Consider the following 23,435-nt stretch of genomic DNA (forward strand, 5'->3'; position numbering starts at 1 on the left):
TGGGGAAACTAAAATGTTTTATGTGTTCTGAATTTTGGCACAAAGCTAAAAACTGGAAAATTATGTGATAAGACTGTACTGTGATACAGGTACTACATGCCAGATTCCAAGTTTACAGAAGGTCCAGAGTCAGCTATTAGTAGCGCTCAAATGCAAAAGGATTTATGTTTATAGATGGCAGTGAACCAAACACTGCTACCAGTATTCAGATGCAAATTTTAATTTTAATTTTGGTGGTTGTTGATGGAAATAAGGTAACTTTAATAATTATTAGTAAAAAGCATTACAACAAACTCAGAGGAAAAACTGGAAGTTGCACATATGCAAAGGGATACAAGGGACTAACTTACAAGTGGTGTTTCATACTCTGCTACATACACTAAGACATTGTGTTGGAGTAACATGCAGAAAGTCATTCTGAGAAAAGACTTTTCCCACTTCCTTAATTTACTTGCATGTATGAATGGTGGTTCACAAGGAACCACAGTGGGTGGGAAGAATACAGGGAAGCTTAGCCATTTCTACAATAGAACTGGAGGGTAGCCAGAATAACAGGGTAGTGAAAATACCCTACCTGTATTCTTAGTGGAACAATTCAAATCAGAAATTGTTTTTATTTGTATTTTGTTGACTGGGATAGTCCTACTGGGCCTGTGCCCAGATTTTAAGGGATACCTAGCCTGGTATTTATACTAACTAAGGGTAATTTAGCCTGGGCACCATGGACATTCCTCTTCTATTGTTGATAAGTGCTGTGGGAGATTTTACATCCAAATGAGGTACCACTAAGTGGTATCTTGGTTTAATGTCTCATCCAAAGAATGGCATTCTTCTTCTTTTCTTGTGGTCATCCTTTTGAATAGGTTACTAGGTTCTTACTAGGTTAACAAGCACCAGGGTCTTTACAAGCCTAGCCAAGCAACCCAACCTAGTTTTTTCCCCACAATTCCTTGGATGCTTATATGCTGGGGTATGCTAGTAAACAGGTGGCTATGGGTTATGTGGGATGGTGATATGTTCTTTGGGATTTATTTACTTACTGTTGAGCTTTGTGCATCAGAGACACAGGGGCCAGACCAGGGTGAAGTTGCAATTTCCCATTCAAAGATTCTTTTGAATAGGGTCAGGAATGAACTCTGCTTCACATGTATGGGGAATTAATTCCATAGCACAGGGATCCTCTGAGACACATATCGGTCCCTACAGCAGGTTCTATCTATGTCACAGACAAAGTTCAGGTCCTTGAATCGAGTGTTTCTGGTAATGTTTGTCTTGTGGATGTGCAAGAGATCCATCAGAGCTGGATCTGAAAATGCCTTATATGCTAGACATCGATCGTGTCTCAGTAACTTGTAGGAGAGTCTGAGTACAGAGATAGGAACTTAAGGCGATCTGTGTAGGACAGGGTATTCATACCCTGGACTCCTCTGGTGAAAAACCATTGAGGGTGTTCCAACTGCTGCAAGTGCCTGTTTAGGTACATGCCAAAGGGGACATTGTACTCAGTAATGGGTCTGATAAGGGCTGAGTAGAGTGGTACTATTACTTCCTTGGACCTAGATGCTATACCCCTGCTTATAAGCTGGGCAACATAGAATGATTTTTTTACTATCTTGGCTATGTGTTGGCCACATGCCGGATTACTGACAACATATGTTCTCAGATCCCTAACTATAGAGTAAACTCTTAGGGGTGTTTTATAGCTGAAGCAATTAGCTTGAGAGGACTCCTCCATAAAGGGCACTATAATGCATTTCTTTGCATTGAGTTTTAATCTGTGGCTTTCTCACTAGTCATTTGTGTTAGACCCTCTTTTAGGATGCTGGTATCATGCAGAGAATTTATGATAGCTCTCAGTTTACAGTCATCTGCAAACTTGGTGACCCAGAGGTCTTTGACATTAGCCTTTAATTCCAAGAAGTTGATGCCAAACAGGAGCAGGCCCAACACAGAGCCCAGCAGTACTTCTCTGCTGACTGGTCTCTTGGTGTAGATAGTCTCACTGATCCTGACTTCTTAGGTCCTATTTATGAGCCAGCCAGGTTAGTTCTGGTTTTGGCAACAATACCTGAGTGGTGTATTGTACTGAATGCCTTGACCAAGTCAAGGTAAGCAATATGCACTATTTCCCCTCATTCACAGCCATGGTGACCTTCTTGAAGAAATCTACCAGGTTAAGCATGGAAGACCTTCCCTTAACAAAGCCAAACTGGGATGAATAAAGTGTCTGCAGGTTTCCAATATCCTTGCTTATTTCTATAATAATTTTCTCCATGGCTTTGCATATTAGACTTGTCATACTGATGGGTCTGTAGTTCCCAATGTCAACTGATGTTCTACTTTTGCGGAGAGGGGTGAAAACTTTGGTCCTTCATTCACCTGACATGTAACCTGTTTTGAGGCTGCAGTTGAAGAGTGCCTCAAGTGGTCCTGCTTGGTCATGATGTAGGCTATTTAGGAGGCATATTGCAGGGGGTCCATGAAGAAGTGTTTTGACCTTAGTGAGTGCCTCCAGGCCGTGCTTTTTGTTGACAGCTGTGAGGGATATGCTGGAAAGGATTCACAGGGGTAGTCAGGGGAGTGGAGGGTGACATTAGCGCCAAATGTATCAGCCAGTAGCTTTGCTATGTCACCCTGGTCAGTGAAGATTGTGCTATTTACCACCAGTTCTGCACACTGCTGAATATTACCTTTAAGGTTCCTGACATAGCTGAGGAAGGCCTTGTGACTGTCCATAGCCTGAGAGGCTGTTCTAACTATATACTTGGCCTTATTGGACTTTATTAGACCTCTTAGTTCTTGTTTAGTTGAGTCAGACAGCTCTTGTATCCATGAGAATTGCTGTTTCTGATTCTGGCCATGACTTTTTTTTTCTTTTGTTATATAACCTGTTATGGTAAGGATTACATCAGTGTGGTTTGTTCCTGGTAGGTATGACAGTCTCAGTGCAGCCATTTACATGTTTATACAGGATTACTGCAAATAATTCTGCACAGGTAGCTATGTTCTCAGGGTTTGGGGAGGAGTAAATTTTTGACAAACTGTCACTTAATAGTATGTAGTTTGCCTTAGTACAGTTCCTGACTGTTATGGGTTTAGTCGGGTTTTCTGGGTTGAGTTTTATTTTGAGGGAGACAGCTTTGTGGTCTGACTTCAGCAATGATGACATAGTGGAGTGGGTGCAACATTCTCGCATGTTGGTGAGTACCAAATCCAATATGTTTGAACCTTTGGTTGAAGAGTGCACTATCTGGTCCAGGATGTTTGCATTGATAAAGTCCAGGAAATGTGCCTGTGAATTAAACAGAGAGAGAGTGTACATTTCCCAGTCTATAGAGAAGTAGTTAGTCTCCCATGAATAGGGTATTTGGTTGAATGGTGTGCACCTCTAGTCCATCTAGATAAGATTTGTAAGCTTCATGAGTCATAGAAGACAAATTGAAGCTGGCCAGGACATGGTAGGAAACCTTATCTATGGAGACTTGGACATGGATGAACTCCAGGACATCATCCTACTTAACCAACCTAAAGTTGTACTTGCTGCTAACAAAGATTGAGGCAGCTCCACCTTTAGTTCCTGTCTATGCTGTAGTTGGTCTAAATATGTGAAAACCATTGTAGCCTTCCATTGCCAGAGCACTTTCTGTAGCTTTAAACCAAGTCTCAGTAACAGCACAGATGTCTACATTCTCCAGAGTAAGGAAGCTTGGAGGGTATGTTTTCTTGTTTAGGCTCCTAGCATTGAGCAGAAATACCTTAAGATTGCTGTTTGGTTTGTTTTACCACATTGGTAATTTTGTCATTTTTGACATTGCCTATGAAGGCTATAAAGAGATAGATAAAGTTTTACCCAATATCCAAAAGCCTCGGGGGACAGATGCAGACCATTCTTGGGAAAGCAAAGTGGTCTGTTAACAATGTTTTCCCATGCTGATAGATACTGGATTCCTGTGGTGTGACAACAGAACTAAGCCCCTTATCAAAATCAATCATTTTCTGTTCATACTGTGGTATCATCCTTGGTGAAGGTAGAATGCTGCTTAATGCAAGGCAGCTATACCTCTCTGTGATAAATATTCAGAGAGATCCATAATGTCTCTTTTCATATAGTTTAGTGAGGTACACCTCAGATCATTTACACTGAAACAGACTAAGACAAACTCATACTGATACCTCTGGTGCAGTAACTTAAGTGCGTGCATGATATTGTGGATTTGAGCTCCAGATAGGCAACTAACCTTTATCTTCTCCTTATCCAGCCTGGTGAGAAGGATATCAGTGTGTTGTACAATAGAATCCCCTATGACAAGAGTACTAAGTAAAGTGCTTGCTTTCCTTATGGACTTAGTTCTTTGGGGATCATTATGTGCAGGCTTATGTGTTGTGTTAGGTGTTGCTTTTGGTGTGTGCTTTAGTGACTGATGAGGGTAGGTGCTGCAGTTTGCCAGTTTAGGACTTTGAGGTGTGGAGAGTTTTTTTTAAGTGACTCATCATAATAAGGTCTATGTGTGTGCAGTGAGCAGTATGTGTGAAGGATGTAATATCCATGTGTTTTTGACAACCTTGTTTGTAAATAAGATTTTTGGTCCCATGGAAGTTATGTGTGTACACCTCTCGCATACTGTGTTAGTTTCTTTAAGGATTAAAAGGTTGTCTGAGTACATGACACAATTGCTACATTGCCTCTGAATGCCTATATTCTCTCCTCTTTCACTTCCTCTGTTACTCTTCCTCTCCTCCTCTCATCTTTGTCACTCTTCCAACCTTTTATATGTCCACTATCCCCTCCATCTCTTTTTAATAATGACCCATCTACAATGCCTAATCTTATGTCTCTTCTTTAAACAAATAAGCTGTCAGATTGTTAAAGTTGTAGAAACACAATAATGTTGACCAACTACAGAAAACTGTAAGTACTTCTAAATGTAAATATTGCACTGTCTGTTCTGTCATCGCACTTGTATTACAAATTGTGCATTACTGTACATGTATTAAATGTCCTGTTATTAGAGCTTTTCTTGCCAGACCACCAATGGAAATGGATTCTATGTCTAGCTGGACTTTCTTAGTAAACAAATGTCAAATAAATAAACACTCATGAGTCCAGCATCCTTCCTTACAACATCAGTAACAAAAAAATGAATTAAAGAACTTGGTGAGGAAATAGAACTCACACCCTTCTGTTCTTCTAGTATCTATGCTAAGTGTGTTACTGGTTGAGCCACTGACACTATTTTGGAACTGGTGACAACAGAAAAGAGCAAGACCTTAATAGGCTTGAATGTTTTTTACCTGAACTTTACGAAAACACAGTAGATAGCTCAAAAATAAATGCAGGCTGTAAATGAGGTTGATGTATTGCCAGAATACTTGGGTTTGTGTTGTTTTGAAACTGGCAATGAGCTCATTTACCAGGTTAGCAAAAATGGAGAAGTGTCTCAAGCCTTTTAAAACACAGCATTGAGTCCGGCTCCTAGTCATAAATCAGGAAGCCTTTTAGAGATAGGAGAGTTGACAAACTGAGTTTTATGAGGAGGGTTCTTGTGGTGGGCTGGAATTTTTTATTTTTTTTGCCACAGAAAAGTTTTGCATTGCTTATCCTGAGTATCTGAAACTTACTCTATGTAAAGTCTTCAACTTCACCTTAGAAATGTAGGAATAAATAGTAGTAGTCAGATGTGTAGTGAGAAGCATATGACTTCAGGAAGCATAAAAGCAGTTTTAGCAGGCATAATAAGCTGAGGATGTTCCATTCTTCTGACAAGGATATAGTCTTTATTACCATAGGGGAGAAGAGGTACTATGTGCCATCTGTCAAGGACCAAATGTAATTACTGAGAAAGTGGGGGAAGCAATCTGAAATTTAAGTCAGCCTGCTGAAAGGAAAACCTGAGCAGATTTTGTGCAGGTGTTAGTTGCTTTCCAAGTGTTAGGTGTCCACAAGTTGCACAGTCTGATCCTATGGTACCGATAACCAATACCTTGTCAGTCTTCAAGAATGAAGTGAAGGAGTTTCTCTTGAAAAACAAAGATGCGTTCTTTGGCATCATAGATAGAAGTGACTTAGTCATGACATACCTAAAGAATCAGGAGAAAGGGTTAAAATAAAGCCCTACAGTAATCTTGTAAAAAAACAAACAAACAAAAAAACTAATGGGTGGCATTTTGGAATCTCATTCCCAGTATACCAGTGCTTACTTAAATATTATAGTCATCAGTAGCAAGGTCTGGGAGTCCCACTTGCCCAGGGAATCAAGGCAACAGGTTTAAAGGCATGTTGTGTTGTTACAGGATACTCTAACCCATGGATCTGAGCTGTGTGGGGAAGAAAAGTGTAGCATACTACATATGTGTTGTGAGAAGGGTTCTGGAGTATAGCGAAAGTAAAAGATTCAAAAAGAAATTAGCAACATCAGAGCTGTGCAAACTGAATATAAAAGCATGGCACTGCTGTGAAAATGGTGATTTGTGGGTATTCTTGCTGATAGATGAAAAAATAATGTTTGCTTTCAAATGAAGTCTTGCTGCAGTCCTATGAAGTTAACTATTCTATGCTGGAATTTCATATTTGTATTTAAGCAAGTCTGGTGAGTGTGTGAAAGTTAGTTTAGTAGACTGGAAACCATTTTTGGGTTTATTTCCTGGCTGCAAGGTACCATGCTAAAAAACTATGAGCTGACTTTGAAGGAGTGAAGAAGTACTCACGTGTGTGAATAAAAATGTCTACTACATCTTTTTCTATGCTGAAGTAAATATTTGTGTTAAATTAATTTTCTTTTCATTGTCAAGACCCTTTTTCTTGTTTAAAACTTATTAAAACTTACCTGCACTGTCCGGCATTTATGGACTCTGACATATATTTTGTGTGTGTGTATTTGTGTGTGTGTGTGTGTGTGTGTGTGTGTGTGTCCATCCGTGCATAACTTTGTGAACTGTATGTATATCTTTCCTGGTTCCCCACAATAATGCCACAAAATTAGTTCTGGGATGTGTGTGTTAAGGGTTAGTTTCTGGATGGCATTTTCTATAACTTTGTAGCAAAGGTATCTATCTCACTCACTTCATCACTGGTGCAGAAGTATTTAATATTCAAAGTATGTACCATACCATATCCTCCCCTCAAAAATCAGTTTATCTGTTTATGCCATTAGTAATGCAGGGACCAAACCATCAAGAGCTCAGACCCATCTTATTATCTTTATGATTTCTCCCGCTATTAAACTGTTTTATATGTCATTTATTTAATAAAGACCAAATACATTTTTGAAAAAAAAAAAATAGGCAAGCCCAATGAATACAGAGACTGAGATAAACATTTTCAACAATTTTATTGATTGCAAAAAGCCAAACAAATTTTCCACAATTTTAATGATTGCAGTCACTGGTGGCTCACTTTAATATAGAATAGTATGTTTATTTTTCACAGAGTTTACAGTTTCTTTACAGGCAACCCTTTAAACTGACTTGTAATGATCATTCCTTCCACTTAACCAGGCTGAATATTTTTACTTATTTCACACAAATGCATTAATATTTCCATCATTCAGTACATCTTCTGATAATTATGTTTTCTTAAGCAACACATTCTAATTTTCTGCACCTTGTTAATTTAATGCATCTGACAACCTCTCCTTTAACACCGTTACCGAAATTTACATTTTATATAAATAAGAAAACGTCATATAGATATGAACTGCAAAATGCAAAACAGCCATTTAGAAAACATGCCATATTTATGACTATGTCCACTTAGCAAGACTTATTCTGGATGTCAACAGTTTTCTTTGTTTATATTCAAATATGATCTTTGCCATAGTGTCCAGTACAGAATAATAAAATGCTGCCACTGCCAGATGCCGAGAAGAAGTTAAGAAATTCTTAAAACAGCATAATAAGAAGCTAAACTATGTTATTCAAACTGCGACTGGTTCCTAACTGCAAAGGGAAACTTGTTGTAGAATGTAGCAACTCAGTGGCTGTGGCAATTACAAGCAGAACTATTTCACCCCTTTATTAATTAAGTCCTGAAAATGTCTTCAGGAATTAATTTATATCTGCTATTTATCCTGAAAGAATACCCTCACTACTTTCACCCTGAATTAATCATTCTGTATACAAATAATCTATACAGATACAACTGCTGCTTTAAAAGCTAAATTCCAAATGTCTTATTGTCCTTCTCCTTCTTAATTTTGAGTTTATACTTTTAACTATCTTATGATATTATATAACTAAGTGGTAAAAATAATTCTGTGGTATATATATCCAATATAGTGGCACCCTACTTTCAGTCTTGAAAATCTACTTATGACTTACTTCAGATATGCTGTGTTTAAGTTTTGAATGAAAAGAATACCCTCACTTAAAAAAATACCAAACAGCTCAACAACAAAATTAACTTTACAGTTTACCACTGAGTTGATATATTTTCTTACTTAATCAATTTAGAGAATGCTGCAGTTGACATATTATATCGAAGATAGGTAAGATAAACATTGAAAATTAAAATTTAAAAAATATACAGCCAAGAAATTTTGACAGATGGCAATACCCCAAAAAGTACAACAAATGTAAAAAATGCTGCCTATTGCTGAATAATGAAAAAATAGCAATGTCTATAATTTGGAAAAAGACATCTTTCAATTAAGAAAATATCAAGAGCCATGTTGTGTTTTCATTGGGCCATGGTTGTTTCACAAGCTCACTTTTGAGCTGAGTTGCATTAAGCTTTAGTAACCATAAATTACTAAACACCACAATTCAGACTTTTCAGATCTCTTTTAAACAGCTCATGCAGATGTAGAAAGTATATTTGTTCCAGGTGTCTATTTGATCTATTTTACTTAACAATCTGTTTAGTCTGATATACCACAAAGGAATGTAATGTCACATTACTACACCTTGTGACAGCTGTGGGTCTCTGATGGCCCAATAAAAATCTGATTCCAAATCACAGCAACAGTTAAAAATATTTTTTGAAATAAGGCACACTAAATCACAAAAAGTTAAAGTAGAAATATTACACACTCAAAATGGAAAATTTTTTTTTGAGCTAATAACTGAAACAGAATGCTCTTGCTGATCACTTAGCGTCTTCCGGTCAGATTACCTAAAACAGCAAAATAAAAAAAATACAATTATATTTTGGTATAATGACATTTAGCCACACAAAATTATGGTAGATTTAATGCTACACATCAATGTTTATAAATGGCGTAGCTATATATAAAAAAGACAGAAATATAACCACCTTTAATTTTTAGGGCATGAGATGAGTTCCTCAAGCATGATTCAGAAGTGAATCTGCTAGCCTCTTCTCTCTGTAAGCACATCTTAACTCACTTCAATCAGCAGTATCACTTTAGCCCGCAGAAGCTATAACTGAAGTGTACTATGCCTGAGACAGACAGTGCTGAGAGTGCAGTGTAGAATAAAGTAAATATGAGCAGCACAGGCCTACACTGCATTAAAGAGCAGCAAAGTTATTGTTGACTGCATCTGGGGTGAGCTGTTAGGGTCCAGATGTACTTTCAGAGTAGAGTGGACAAACTGACAATGTACAGCTGTGGGATTAATAACGAAGGCTACTGTATTCTAAGGAAAATTATTTAGGATTAATGAACAAGTTGGCATGCAGAGAAGAGACTGGGATTTGCGGCCTCATTTGTAAGAAACTGGAAAGGTGAACAAAATTTTGTGGTGAGGGCTGAGGAAAGGACAAGGGTTCAAGACAGCTTCAGTAAGAGTCCAGAGAAAGGTTGTCTGACATGAATTAACCTTCCTGCAAAATATATGCATTCACACAATCTATTATCTATTTGATGAACCCACTAATACACCTCTTCAAATGTTCAATGTTCAACATCTGCTAATGTATAAGCACCTTTCAGACTGCCTTTATTTCATAAGAATGTAATTTAATTAACAAATATATATTTATAATTATAGGTTCATATGTTCATAGGTTGTTACTAGGCTATTGGCCCTAGGGCCTATATAAGCCTAGCCATAACAGTTCCCTGGCAATTTCTTCCAGCATTATTTACTTCTCTGGACCCCTGTCTAGCAGGGCGACTGACATGATCCCCAGGGTGAGTTTCCTTTCTCCCATCCAATCGTCAAGGTTCCTTTTGAAGAGGGCCAACGAGGCGCTCTGCTTGACATGTATGGGCAGTCTATTCCAGAGTCTGGGGAGTCTCTGGGTCAGGAAGCTATCCCGCCAGCATGTTTTGTTCATTGTGATGACAAGGTTTAGACCCCTGGAGCATGTGGCTTTGAGGGATTGGGATTTCTGTAAGGGTAGCATGTCCAACAGCTCTGGTTTGACATGGCCTTGTATGTTAAGCAGAGATTGCCTCTGAGTAGACGATATGCGACAGAGTATAGCTGGAGTTGTTTTAGACGGTCAGCATAGGGCATCTGCTTTAGGTCTGTGATTCTTTTAGTGAGGTATTTCTGTGGCCTTTCCAGTTGTTGAAAATGTCTTGAGAGGTACATACCAAACGTGGTGTTGTATTCTATAATGGGTCTAATGAGGGATGAGCACAGTGGAACAATGACCTCCTTTTTTCTGGATGAAAAGCCCTTAGTGAAGAGGTGTGCCACATAGAAGGATTTCCTGACTGTTGTTGCGATGAGGTTATCGAAGGTGAGATCACTGTCTGCCTGTATCCCTAAGTCTCTTATAACACTTTTGGTGTTTAGTGTACTGCCACCTATGTGGTAAATTCATGGATACATGTTTTTTCCCAAACGGGATAACTATACATTTTTTGGCATTGAGCTTGAGCCCATGGCTCTAGCACCAATCATCTGTTTCTGTAAGGCCCTTTTGTAGAATATCAACATCATTTGGAGATTCAGTAATGGCTCTCAATTTTCAGTCATCTGCGAACTTTGTTAGCCAGGATCCCTTAGTGTTGGCCTGTACATCAGAGTGGTCCCAAGACTGAACCCTGAGGTACTCCACTTGTCACTTGTCTGAAGATGGATTTGGAGTCGGCTGCTTTTACAGTGTGGGTTCTGTCAGTAAGCCAGTTGGCAACACATCGAATGATGTAGGGATTAATGCCCAGCTTAGTAAGTTTATCTATGATTCCAGAGTGGGGGAATGGTGTAGAGGGCCTTGGCGAGGTCCAGATAGGCTGTGTGGACCGCCTTACCCTAGTCCACAGCTTTGGAGACTGATTCAAAGAAGTCAATCAGGTTCAGGAGACAAGATCGGCCCTTCATGAACCCAAACTGGGTGGTGTCCAGTGTTTGAAGGTTGCCAATGTCTTTGTTTATAAGTTCCATATAACACTTTCCATGGTCTTGCAGATCAGGCTCGTCAGACTGATGGGGCAGTAATTCCCAGGATCCAAGGTGGATCCCCCCTTGTGAAGTGGGATAACTGCAGCTGTATGCCACTCAGTTGGCACGAAGCCTGAGGTGAGGCTATGATTAAACATGATACTTAGGTGAGGTGCCAGTTCATTTTGTAGTTCATCTAGTACACAGCCCGGGATGTTGTCTGGTCCCATGGATGTTGTATTCTTAGCTTTGGAGAGTGCAGATTTACCTGTGTGGCCATTATTACTGGAATTTGGCAATCTTTCAGTATTGAGATGGGCCCTTTAGGAGGTGCGAGGGGGGTGAAGTTGGCACTGAATCAATCTGCCAGGATATTGGCAATATCCTTGGGATTAGTATATTTAATGCCACTCTGTTGTAGCTCAGAGCAGATTTGAGCATTGCCATTTAGATTCTTGACATAGCTATAGAATGCCTTATGGCTATCTTTGGAATCCCTGGCAATTTTATTTTCGTAACTAGCTTTGGAGGATTTTATGAGGGATCTCAGCTTCTTACTGAGACTGGTAAGGGAGTTTTTTGAATCCTGGGATTTTCCTCTTTTCTGCAACAGTTTCTTTCTTTTGTTGTAAAGTTTGTTTATGGCAGGGGACCACCAGATTGGCTTCCTTTTTTGGGAGGAGAGCATCCTGGTTCTATTTGGGATGGTAATGTATATTACTTAATGTCTACTCATGTATATTACTGAATGACTGTTTAAAAATGTTTGTGATATATTGGAGTTTTCCTCCCCAGGCCTACTATAAAAACAGATATTTGACTAAACCCAGTTAGACAAACCCAGTAAACAAAAGCAGAATAAATAAACACAATGTGTTTCTTTAGTCATGCTAGTGGTATACTACAATTACAAAACACGAAGATGCCAGACAGGAACAAAAGGATAAGCCACTCCACAGAAAAAATGCACCTATTCAGGCCAAATTCAATAAAACCAATTCTGGACATTATTGAAGAAAATAAAACAAATGATAAGCGCTTTCATCCTGACCACTTCAGAACTTCATCAGATAATAAATTAATTTACAGAAACCATTTATATAGTACAGAGGAAACTGGGTAAAACAATCATTACAAGTTAATAAGTTATTTAAAATAACACACCCCCTTAAAGAAAAATCATGTAAAACCATGCTTTATATATGAAAACTGGTTAAAATGCATAAATAAATGTGGAAAATTCAAATTGTATTTTAAAAACATAATAAAATATATAATTTAATAGTACAGAAGAAATATAAAATTAAAAAAAACACTGTTATATTTCTAAAGCTTTTAGTTTCAACAGAGAGCTAATGGAAAAGTGTTCATTTAGGCCTGGCCAACTTGATGCATTGAGACGCAGTTTCCAGTAAACCTCTCTCCTTTCTAACAAAAGTATATACCAATGACAGTTTAGCATTAAGGAAAATCTTGGAAAAGAATTGGACCATTCTAAACCAAGAGAAAGCCATTAGACCTTTCATTGATTCACACCCCACAATAGTATTCAAGAAAGGCAGAAACTTAAAAAACATTTCTGAGATGAAACCAAAGGGAGTGAATAATGTTGGGCACATGAAAAAGTGTGGCATGTGTAAATATTGCAAACACATTAAGGAAGGGGGCATTTTTCTGATAAATAACACTGAAGTGAAATTACATCATAATTTTAACTGTGGATCTGAAATGATTATTTTTTGTGCCCTATGTAACTGTTGTAGCTGTTTTTACATTGGAAAAACTGACCGTAAATTAAAGAACCAAATTTACGAACATTTGTATGATATAAAATCAAAAAAAGATACAAATGCACTTAGTGAACACATTATGGAAAATACTGCTCACTCTTTTCACTTCACTGTCATTGACAATATTAAAACAGAACCTCGAGGTGGTACCTGGTCATTTTTGTTAGAAAGGAGAGAGGTTTACTGGCAACTGCGTCTCAATGCATCAAGTTGGCCAGGCCTAAATGAACACATTTCCATTAGCTCTCTGTTGAAACTAAAGGCTTTATAAAGATAGTGTTTTTTTAAAAAAAATTATATTTCTTCTGTACTATTAAATTATATACTTTATTATGTTTTTAAAATACAATTTGAATGTTCCACATTTATTTATGCATTTTAACCAGTTTTCATATATAAAGCATGCTTTTTACATGATTTTTCTTTAAGGGGGTGTGTCATTTTAAATAACTTATTCACTTTTAATGATTGTTTTACCCAGTTTCCTCTGTACTATGTAAATGGTTTGTGTAAATTAATTCATTATCTGATGAAGTTCTGAAGTGGTCAGGATGAAAGCACTTATCATTTGTTTTATTTTCTTCAATAAAGTCCAGAATTGGTTTTATTGAATCTGGCCTGAATAGGTGCATTTTTTACTGTGGAGTGGCTCATCCTTTTGTTCCTGTCTGGCATCTTTGTGTTTTGCAACAGTTTTTCCTTCTGTCTTTTTTCACTGGTTTTTGATAACCGACAAGGACAATTTGGATTTATCTGCTCCTCTTGTGAATCAGGAATCTGATTTTAACACTCTACAGCATGCTGTTTTGAATTTAACAGCTATTGTACAAAATCTAAACAAAAAGGTTGACTCTCTTCTGGCCACGCCCCCTGTTGACATAACCACGCCCCTGATGACTTAGCCACGCCCCTGATTACGTCAGACGCCCACAGAGCACCCGAGGAGAAGCAGTGGTTGTCTCTACGAGTTTACAGAATGTTTTGAATGATGGAAACCCACTACAAAGCCTTCATTCCTTGAATTCTACATTCTCAGGGACTAGATTAAGTAATGGAGATGAACATTCCATTCCTTGTGGACAGAGAACTATTAATTTGAACTCTCAACCAGTTTTTGCAGGATCCAGTATTCCTTCCAGCCACAAAGGTTCTGTTCCAGTTTTAAAGGACTGGCTTACTGAAGCCAGTGTTTTGAACAGTGAAAAACAACCAACAGGTAGTGTTTCTGTGAATTATATTCAAGTTCTCCTAGAATAATTTGATTATAAACTTTCTAAGATCAAGCCCTTGCAGCTTGATAATGCATATTTTTTAGAATGTATAAAAGAGCATATTGTCCCTAAGGGACTTAGAAAGTGGCGTTACCCTAGTGGTTTGATAGCAGGCTCCAGCCTGCATAAAGAACATTTGTCTCTTTTTGATTTTCATGGTGTTGAATATATGAAAGTTATTGTGAAAAGTAATGATGTTTTGATAAATTATTTAATAAGTAATATTTCTGATCTTGATAAAAGTATTAGTGAACACACACAGTATAATGAATTTAAATATGAACATGCATGTATCTTTCAATGTATTGAGCAGTTATCTATCTCTATAACAGCACGTAACGTAAAAAAACTCAACAGGGATAAAAATGACTGTGGGAAGGGATTTGCTTACCCCAATCCACCTCCCTCTCAGGAATGGGGCAATAAATTCCCTGACCATGGTTACACTCCTGCTGGTAATGATTCTTCCAACAACAATGAAACAAACTGTGTTACAGTTAACAATGACCAAAACTATTTTTTAGACCCACGTGAATTTCCAACCCTAAGACGGTCGGAGAGAATAAAGAACAAAACTGCAGTTTCATATCAACCCTGGGGAACTCACCAGGGGAACACTTACCCCCCCAACACCCAATGGAACACGGGGGGATTCAATCAGAGGGGGAGGGGGGCACAGAATCACACTTTGTCCAACAGGAATTAATTAATGATTCTTTAGACATTTTAGAGGTGTCCTCTGATTATTTACTACCCCATTGTAACATTATCACCAATTGTGATGGTGATTTTAAAGTGTATCATTTTTCTGATGTGGTTTTTGGTGTTGAGTACTGTGATTTATTTTCAAAAGGTTTCACCTGTGTACCTTCACAACCTACTGACATTTCTAACACCCTACTTGACTTAAAATTATACACACGTAAGTTGAAGTTTAGGGTCCTTTTTCAGAATTCATCACTAGAAAGTGTTACCAACCCTTTAGCCATGTCCAGCACCTTTATTCCTCCCATTCACCCTATCATTCAACTATTTAAAAGAATATGTGAACTAGATATCCATAATTCTTTAAGGATTAATCAGAAAAGACAGAAACAATCTATTGTAACTGGACAGTTTGTGTGGGTGGCCCGAATGGTATCTGATATGGATGATTTCCTTAGCGAGTGTGACAATTTGAAAGCCATGTTTTCAAGAAGAGGCTACCTGTGCAAGTTTATTACTAACATTATGTTAGAGGTAGTAAATAAAAGGGAGAGAGGGCATTTTAGCCCCTTAATAACAGACACTGATAACAGCATCACCAATACCAATAATTTTGCCCAGTCTATAAGTGTGCAGAATCAAGAACTTAAAAGGGACTATAAGACATCTTTTATTACTATATATACCAATGACAGTTTTGCATTAAGGAAAATCTTGGAAAAGAATCGGACAATTCTAAACCAAAAGAAAGCCATTAGACCTTTCATTGGTTCAAACCCTACCATAGTATTCAAGAAAGGCAGAAACTTAAAACACATTTTTGAGATTAAACCAAAGGGAGTGAATAATGTTGGTCTCATGAAAAAGTGTGGCCTGTGTAAATATTGCAAACACATTAAGGAAGGGGGCATTTTTCTGATAAACAACTTTGAAGTGAAATTACATCAAAAACTTAACTGTGGATCTGAAAGAATTATTTATTGTGCTCTATGTAACTGTTGTAGCTGTTTTTACATTGGACAAACTGACTGTAAATTAAAGAACCGAATTTACGAACATTTGTATGATATAAAATCAAAAAACGATACAAATGCACTTAGTAAACACATTATGGAAAATACTGTTCACTCTTTTCACTTCACTGTCATTGACAATATTAAAACAGAACCTCGAGGTGGTGCCTAGTCAGTTTTGTTAGAAAGGAGAGAGGTTTACTGGCAACTGTGTCTCAATGCATCAAGTTGGCCAGGCCTAAATGAACATGTTTCCATTAGCTCTCTGTTAAAATTAAAAGCTTTAGAAAGAAAACAGTGTTTTTTTTAATTTATATTTCTTCTGTACTATTAAATTATATATTTTACTATTTTTTAAAATACAGTTTGAATTTTCCACATTTATTTATGCATTTTAACCAGTTTTCATATATAAGCCATGGTTTTTACATGATTTTTCTTTAAGGGGGTGTGTCATTTTAAATAACTTATTAACTTTTAATGATTGTTTTACCCAGTTTCCTCTGTACTATATAAATGGTTTGTGTAAATTAATGTATTATCTGATGAAGTTCTGAAGTGGTCAGGATGAAAGCGCTTATCATTTGTTTTATTTTCTTCAATAAATCCAGAATTGGTTTTATTGAATTTGGCCGGAATAGGTGCATTTTTTACTGTGGAGTGGCTCACCCTTTTGTTCCTGTCTGGCATCTTCATGTTTTGCAACAGTTTTTCCTTTTTTATACTACAATTACGTTTGGTGCCTATGAGCATCTGATTAATAATGTGCACACAAAAGAGTCATTTTAAGAAGCAGTTCACTGTAGTATTTTTGTTATATATTACCCACCCTGTCATATACTGTAGTTATTAGCTTTTAATTTCCCTAATGACACATCTGCTCAATTTATACAATAAAGGTATCACTTACTGACTGTAAAGTAAGAGTTCAATGCTATGGTAGTTATTTATTTTTTATTTATAATATTCAAAGCCAATGAATATACTGACATGCTATTGCATATCACTGAACAGCATAATAACTCAATTTTATTCTGATTTTCTCTGTATTACGTGTGTGTGTGTGTGTGTGTGTGTGTGTGTGTGTGTGTGTGTGTGTGCGTGTGTGTGGATGTATACACACACAAACACAACACTACGATAAATGGCTGAAACACTGATGTCCTTAACATTAATGTAAAAACACTGAAAAAGGGAACATTTGACAGCTACTGCACACGCTCTGAGGATTAACCTCTGAGCAGTTAAAACTAAAAGCAAGTATTTTTTCAGGGGGGACAAGTCCCTCCCCATATCCTCAGATCACTCCCTGCTTATAATATATACTAACTCTGAGATCCCACAATCCTGGAGATTGTTGATCTCATACACATTGAAATCTGTTTCTGTCGACCAGACACGTTGACATTTGAGCATTTTGCACAAAAGTACATAACTCATATATATAATCATTCTTCATTGCTCATAATACTTAATTTTCTATTTAAATGTAACATTACTTTGATTATTGTGGTTTTTAAATTAAAAAATATCATATGATTATCAAACTATCATGACTATTAGCTCATATCTCACGGTTGGAAAGGAAATGTCTCAATTCATCCTGCCTCCTGTTGTTGGAACTTCTTCAAGACTCCCTTACAGCTTTTCTGGCTCAGAAAAATCTAAAGTAGTATTACAGTTAGTATTTCAAAAATTCTTTTATTCAGATACAAAGTCAGATTTGTCAGTCCAATCTGTATGTTCGTCTTAGCATATTAATTGCTTTTTGTCACTATTCTTCTGCCTAATAATGATGATCAGATTTCTTGTATGAAAAAGATATATCAATATGCTCATTTTTTGGAAATAAAATCATATATTTTTGCAATATGATGCTCAGCAACCGGTTCTTGTATGAAATGGCAACTTCCTTAAAGTCAACATTTCAAAAGAACAAGCAAACAAAAAAGTCAGAAAAACAAAAGGACACATAGCTCCTTTTTTTCTTGATTTTATTTTTTTTTTTGCAGAAGGGCAAACCCCACTGGACCTGCCCCCAATGTGCTGGGCAAGTCTCCCAAACCCTCAAACTTAGCAATTCCACATTCATACTAATTCAAAGAAAGTAGAAATCTCCCCAAATAAATGAATTATTGCTGATGTGCAGTTAGGAATCGCATCGACAATGACTTCCTATAGGGAAAAGCATACTGACATGATGTTTGTCTTTTTTTTTTTCTGTGGGCTATTGATGCTGGAGTGATTTTTACCTCAAGAATGTATAGGGAAGAATCAGCAACACTGTAATATGTGAGAAGCATAAACTGCATCACAAAGTCATGAAAACCTAATGATCTTAAGGATCATGCCTTACGAAAGCAAATTTAACATTTTATGAGACATCAGAAATCCACATTCTTCTACAAAGCATTTATTACTTAGTAACCTGACAACTGGAACAGAACATCTGATAATCAAACTTATGGTGGGGTTTTTTTTTTTTTTTTTTAGAAAATCTTTCTAACTCGTTGGGGAAAAAAAGTCCTTTTTACTTTCTTCAGAGATAAGAGTAAGACTTGTACTACATGCAAAAGAAATGTCAGTACATAGCAATTGCTGTAAAGTTTAACAAGCAGGCACATTTACAGATTTTTTTTTAACAAGAGATAAGTTAAATAAACTTGTTTCTATGCTAAAAACCACAAAAATTTCATTCCTTTTATCAGATAAATTAGTGGTCAAAAGTATGTAAACAGTAATGCCCAGAAGAGTGGGTGTTATGGGAAAGTAGTAAACCAGACAGGGTTGTTGGGTCTGAATTCACAGGTAGAGGACTTTCTTACATGGGTCTATTTTAAATCAGCGAACGCTTAAAAAAGAGAATGCTAATTTATCGACCCAATGTAAGTGAAAGCTTACAATCTCAAACACTTAGAACAGCGATTTTTTTCCAAGGGAAAAAAAAAATCGCTGTTCCACAAAAGAAAAAAAAAATTTAAAACATTACATAAAGTTAAATATACCAACTCTGAGATTGCACTACAGTGACGAAAACGACAAAGTAACGGAGGCAGCCAAGCGATTTCTTTCTTAGGGAAAGAATCCGCTTCTATGCAGTTTCACTATTTCGCCTTTTCGTGCTTTCAAGTTCGACCAAGATGCATTCGAAAGAATGCATCTTCGATCATTTAATAGGAACCCTTCTTACACATCAAAGGTAAATTATTTCCCTCGAATTTCCATCCTTGAGGGCAGTATTGAACTCTCCCTTAATGCTTGTTTCACACACACACACACACACACACACACACACACACACACACACACACGCACGCACGCACGCACGCACGCACACACACACACACACACACACACACTGTTTTTTTCTTTTCATTTGTCTAAAATTAACATCATTTTGTGATAAAGTATAAATTAGTGTAAACAGTGGGTATTTAAATGTTTCGGTCTCAAAACTGATAATATGAGATGCACATATATTTAAGAGATATATCGGCTGTTTGGTTGCTCAGTGATTAAAGAGCAATATGAGGCAAAAGTGCTCTCTGAGGAAGTGCATTCAAATGGCTCTTTCATCTTAATGAAAATAGTCGATCCCTATGCTTAGTTAGCAAGTGAAAGAAAAGGCACCAGAGTGACATTTTTTTCTCCTACTTGTTCAAATGAATTCATGTATAGATAGGTGCTGTTATTTTTCACTGGGCTCCCTTTCTACATTATGTCACACCTTTGGAACTCTGAATGACCAAGTGTTTTATTATTTCAGGATCCTATTTTCTAATTAAGCAAGATTGCTTGACAATGTGGGCATTTCAGAGAACTAATGGACCACACAGATATGTGAATCCAGCAGCCACAGCACAGGTTCTCCTTGTCCCTGGAATGTCCATTATTTCCCGATAATGTCTACTATGGAGGGCATTACTGTGTTTAGATATGGTCTATATTTTACGTTGTTTCCAATCTATTTTTTTACTAGTTAATATTATTTCTCTTTACATTTTTGATGCAAAATAGTTCCTCTACATAATGGTTGAATGTTGGTGTAGGATCAGTAATTTTTATGGAAGGAAGTACTTTACATCCAAAATATAAGTTAGTTGCAACTGAAAACATAATTCATAAAGTTTGGTCTGGACACACAAACGCACAAAGCATGCACAAGCACACGCATAGCTATACCTGTGCATGTCTGCGCACGTGCACACAAACACACACACACACACACACACACACACACACACACACACACACACACACAGCAATTATCACTGAAATATAAGCAAGTTAACGCAATAGTATGGCCAGATTGTGTAAAAATCTTTGATGAATGATTTCAAGATGTCATTTTTACATTTTTGAGTAGACTGTATATATTTTAATGGCATTTATTTGAACTTGCAGTCTAACTTGTAATGCTTGTTTTTGTTGTTCACTGTGTCTTCTGTTTCATTTTGACATAATTTCAGGGAATTTTTGTATTTCAAAGGTTATTGTCATAATATGGCTTTAACTTATTTACTGATGTCCACTTTACAATTGTTGCACTCTTCTTTTAGCTTTTGGAAGCTGTGGTTAGGAATGGATCAACAAATGGTTGCCTGAGGAAATGTTTTCCTTACTGTATAAGGATTTTCCACCATAAGCCTGGTACATTTATTTAATTATGTTTGTTTACGAGGGTAGCGCACTAATCACCATGGATTAGGTCCAGCTCACATGTTACAGAGATCAAAGATAACACAGTGTTCGGAAATGCAAATATAATATGAATGTAAAATGCAGCTGTTAGATACGGAAACCGTGAGAATAATAATATAAGGGTTATTGATATTTTACATACATTTTGTACAATAGCCACGAGAAAACAGAAGTCATTAACATTATATATAACAAATACGATGTCATAGTACTGAGGTTAGTTATACTAAGGACAAACGTCTGGGTGAACCAGGACAGGAAATCAAAACTTTGACTTGCCAAATTATATTGGTACTGGAAACCTACTGCTAGGTGATGTGCCCAGGAAGAAACTTTTACATTTACATTGTTTGATGAAATATGCTTTTAGTTGGGTCTGAAGTTAGAGCAGCTACTAATGCCTTTTAGACAGAATGCAGAGATTGCAATAGTTTTGGAGCTAAGAAGAAACAGTGATTAGTACATTGCAGATTAGTGCTGAGTGTTGTATAATAGGACCAGATCAGATTATGAGTGGCTTTCAAAATTGTATGGAAGACTGGAGGTAGGTAGTTTGATGATCAATGGGATGAAAGTCTCTTTGTGTAGATAATTAAAAAGTAGTGAGCCAGTCAGAGATCCGCACACTTGTTTCACTTGTACCAAGCTGGCTTAGCCAGTACTGAGACAATAATGTTCTGACCTTGGGGAGTTTTATAAGAAATGACAGATGGTACTTGACATTGCAGAGAAGCCAAATTCTTGCTGGAAACAGATGAAACTACAGGTAGTCCATACTCTAGTTGGGTGAATATGACTCCCTTTCCTATGACAGTAAATGTAAGTAAGGAGAAGAATTGATGGATCTTCTTGGCATAGAACAATAGGAATATGATTACTGCCCTAGTCTTTGTGAGTTTCAAAATTTAAATGTTGAATCTGTTTAAGTCAAGAGTCTGAGGTATTTGAAAAAAAAACTGTTGCTTCTGTTGGGAGGTGGTTTTTGTCTTTTTATGATAAAGCTGGGGGTGGTCTTGGATAATTTTTGATGAAAAGCAAAAATTATGGTTTTGACTGTATTGGAGTTAAGCAGATATTTGTTATTGTTAAGCCATTCAGAAAGAGTGAAAAGTTCATTTTGTAGTAATTTCTGAATACCTGTGTGTGAAGTGCTAGCTCTATGTTTTACATTGTCACCGGGGTACAATCTTATGGAGAGGTTGGTAGGTCAACTTGCAGTGTCCTGATGAAAATGAAAAAAAGTTCTAGAGCAAGGATAGATCCTTGAGATACCTACTTGGCTATGGGATCTTTATTGGAAAGGGAAGTTTCTGTTTTCACCTTAAATGTTCTGCTGGTAATGACATCTTGAGACCATTCAGATGCTTTTGGAGTAACTCCAGTATCTACTGTGGTTTAAAATAATGGGCAAGGCTCTACATGGTCAGAGGCACACGGTAGATCAAAATAAAGGGTTCTATTAAGGTGGCCTTTGCCCATGTTAAGTAAAATGTCATATGTCAATGTCCAGAGTGTGGTCATGGTGCTCCTTCTGTCAAGAAGCTTTGTTGATTTAAAGAGAGAAGGTGATATTGCCGTAGGTAGAATAAGAACTGTATGCAGTCTTTTCAAGACTTCTGACCAGGGTAGAGAAGATGGAGATAAAAGTAGGAGGTCTTAAAAAGTCTGAGCTGCTTAGGTAATAGAATCACTAGTCCAGTTTTCATTAAGTTGAGAAATGAGTTTGAGATAAGGCAGAGGTTGTAAATGTGACACAAAGGCTGAGTAATGCATTCTGTGCAGAGACATATGAACCATAGGTTCATAGGTTAAGTACTAGGGTGGCTGCTTTTGTGGGCCATTTTAAAATTAGACAATATCCACGAAAGGTTAGAATCAAATCCTCTACATTGTGTCTGCAAGGTAAACAACTTAACCATTATGTTATCCTCTAACTTCAGTCTTGGACATAAGTTATCTGATCCAGTGAGAGCATGTAGAAGGATTTGTTTTATTAGTCGTTCAGTGTCTTTGGCTTTGATGGTGGGGACCGTGCAGGGATAAGTGGAAGAGAGGAGATGCTGCTGAATTCATGGAGAAAGTTGAATGAGATGAGGTGTGTTTGATTACAAAGTATAGTTTTCTGGGAAATGTTAGAGTCAGAGGTCTTATGACTGGTGAGAAGGTTCACTTGTTGCTTGAATTATTTGGGTGATTGTACTACTGTTTGTTTTTATGAAAGTTTGCCTTGTGCCTTCTAACAGATTGTTTAATTAGGTTGTACAGGGCAGTGAACTTGTTTCTGTTTTCTCAGGTTGCGTGTATTTTATTAAATATACGTTTCATTACAAAGTCTTAAAAGTTATTGTAGTTCTTTGGTTAGGTAATTGGGGGGTTATTAATTAAGATACTGTTTATCATGAAGGATATAGATAACAGTCTCTGAAGGAAGGGGTGGACAGTAATGGGTCGTAGTGGACTGGCTAGTAATTATGAGGTTAAGAAATGTTATCACTGTGAAAGTATATTTAGGTGGGTGGGTTCCTCTATAAATTTGATTATATCTATGTCTGTAAAAAGTTTTGGTGTGTTATTTTGGTAGGTCCTAAGAGGTTAAGGTTGAAGTCACCAATTATAACTAGGTTTTTGCTTTTGGGGAGCTAGAGATGATCTTTGTAGTAGTG

Source organism: Protopterus annectens, chromosome 9.part0, assembly GCF_019279795.1.
Source record: "Protopterus annectens isolate FY-2018-M chromosome 9.part0, PAN1.0, whole genome shotgun sequence".
Classification (NCBI taxonomy): domain Eukaryota; kingdom Metazoa; phylum Chordata; order Ceratodontiformes; family Protopteridae; genus Protopterus; species Protopterus annectens.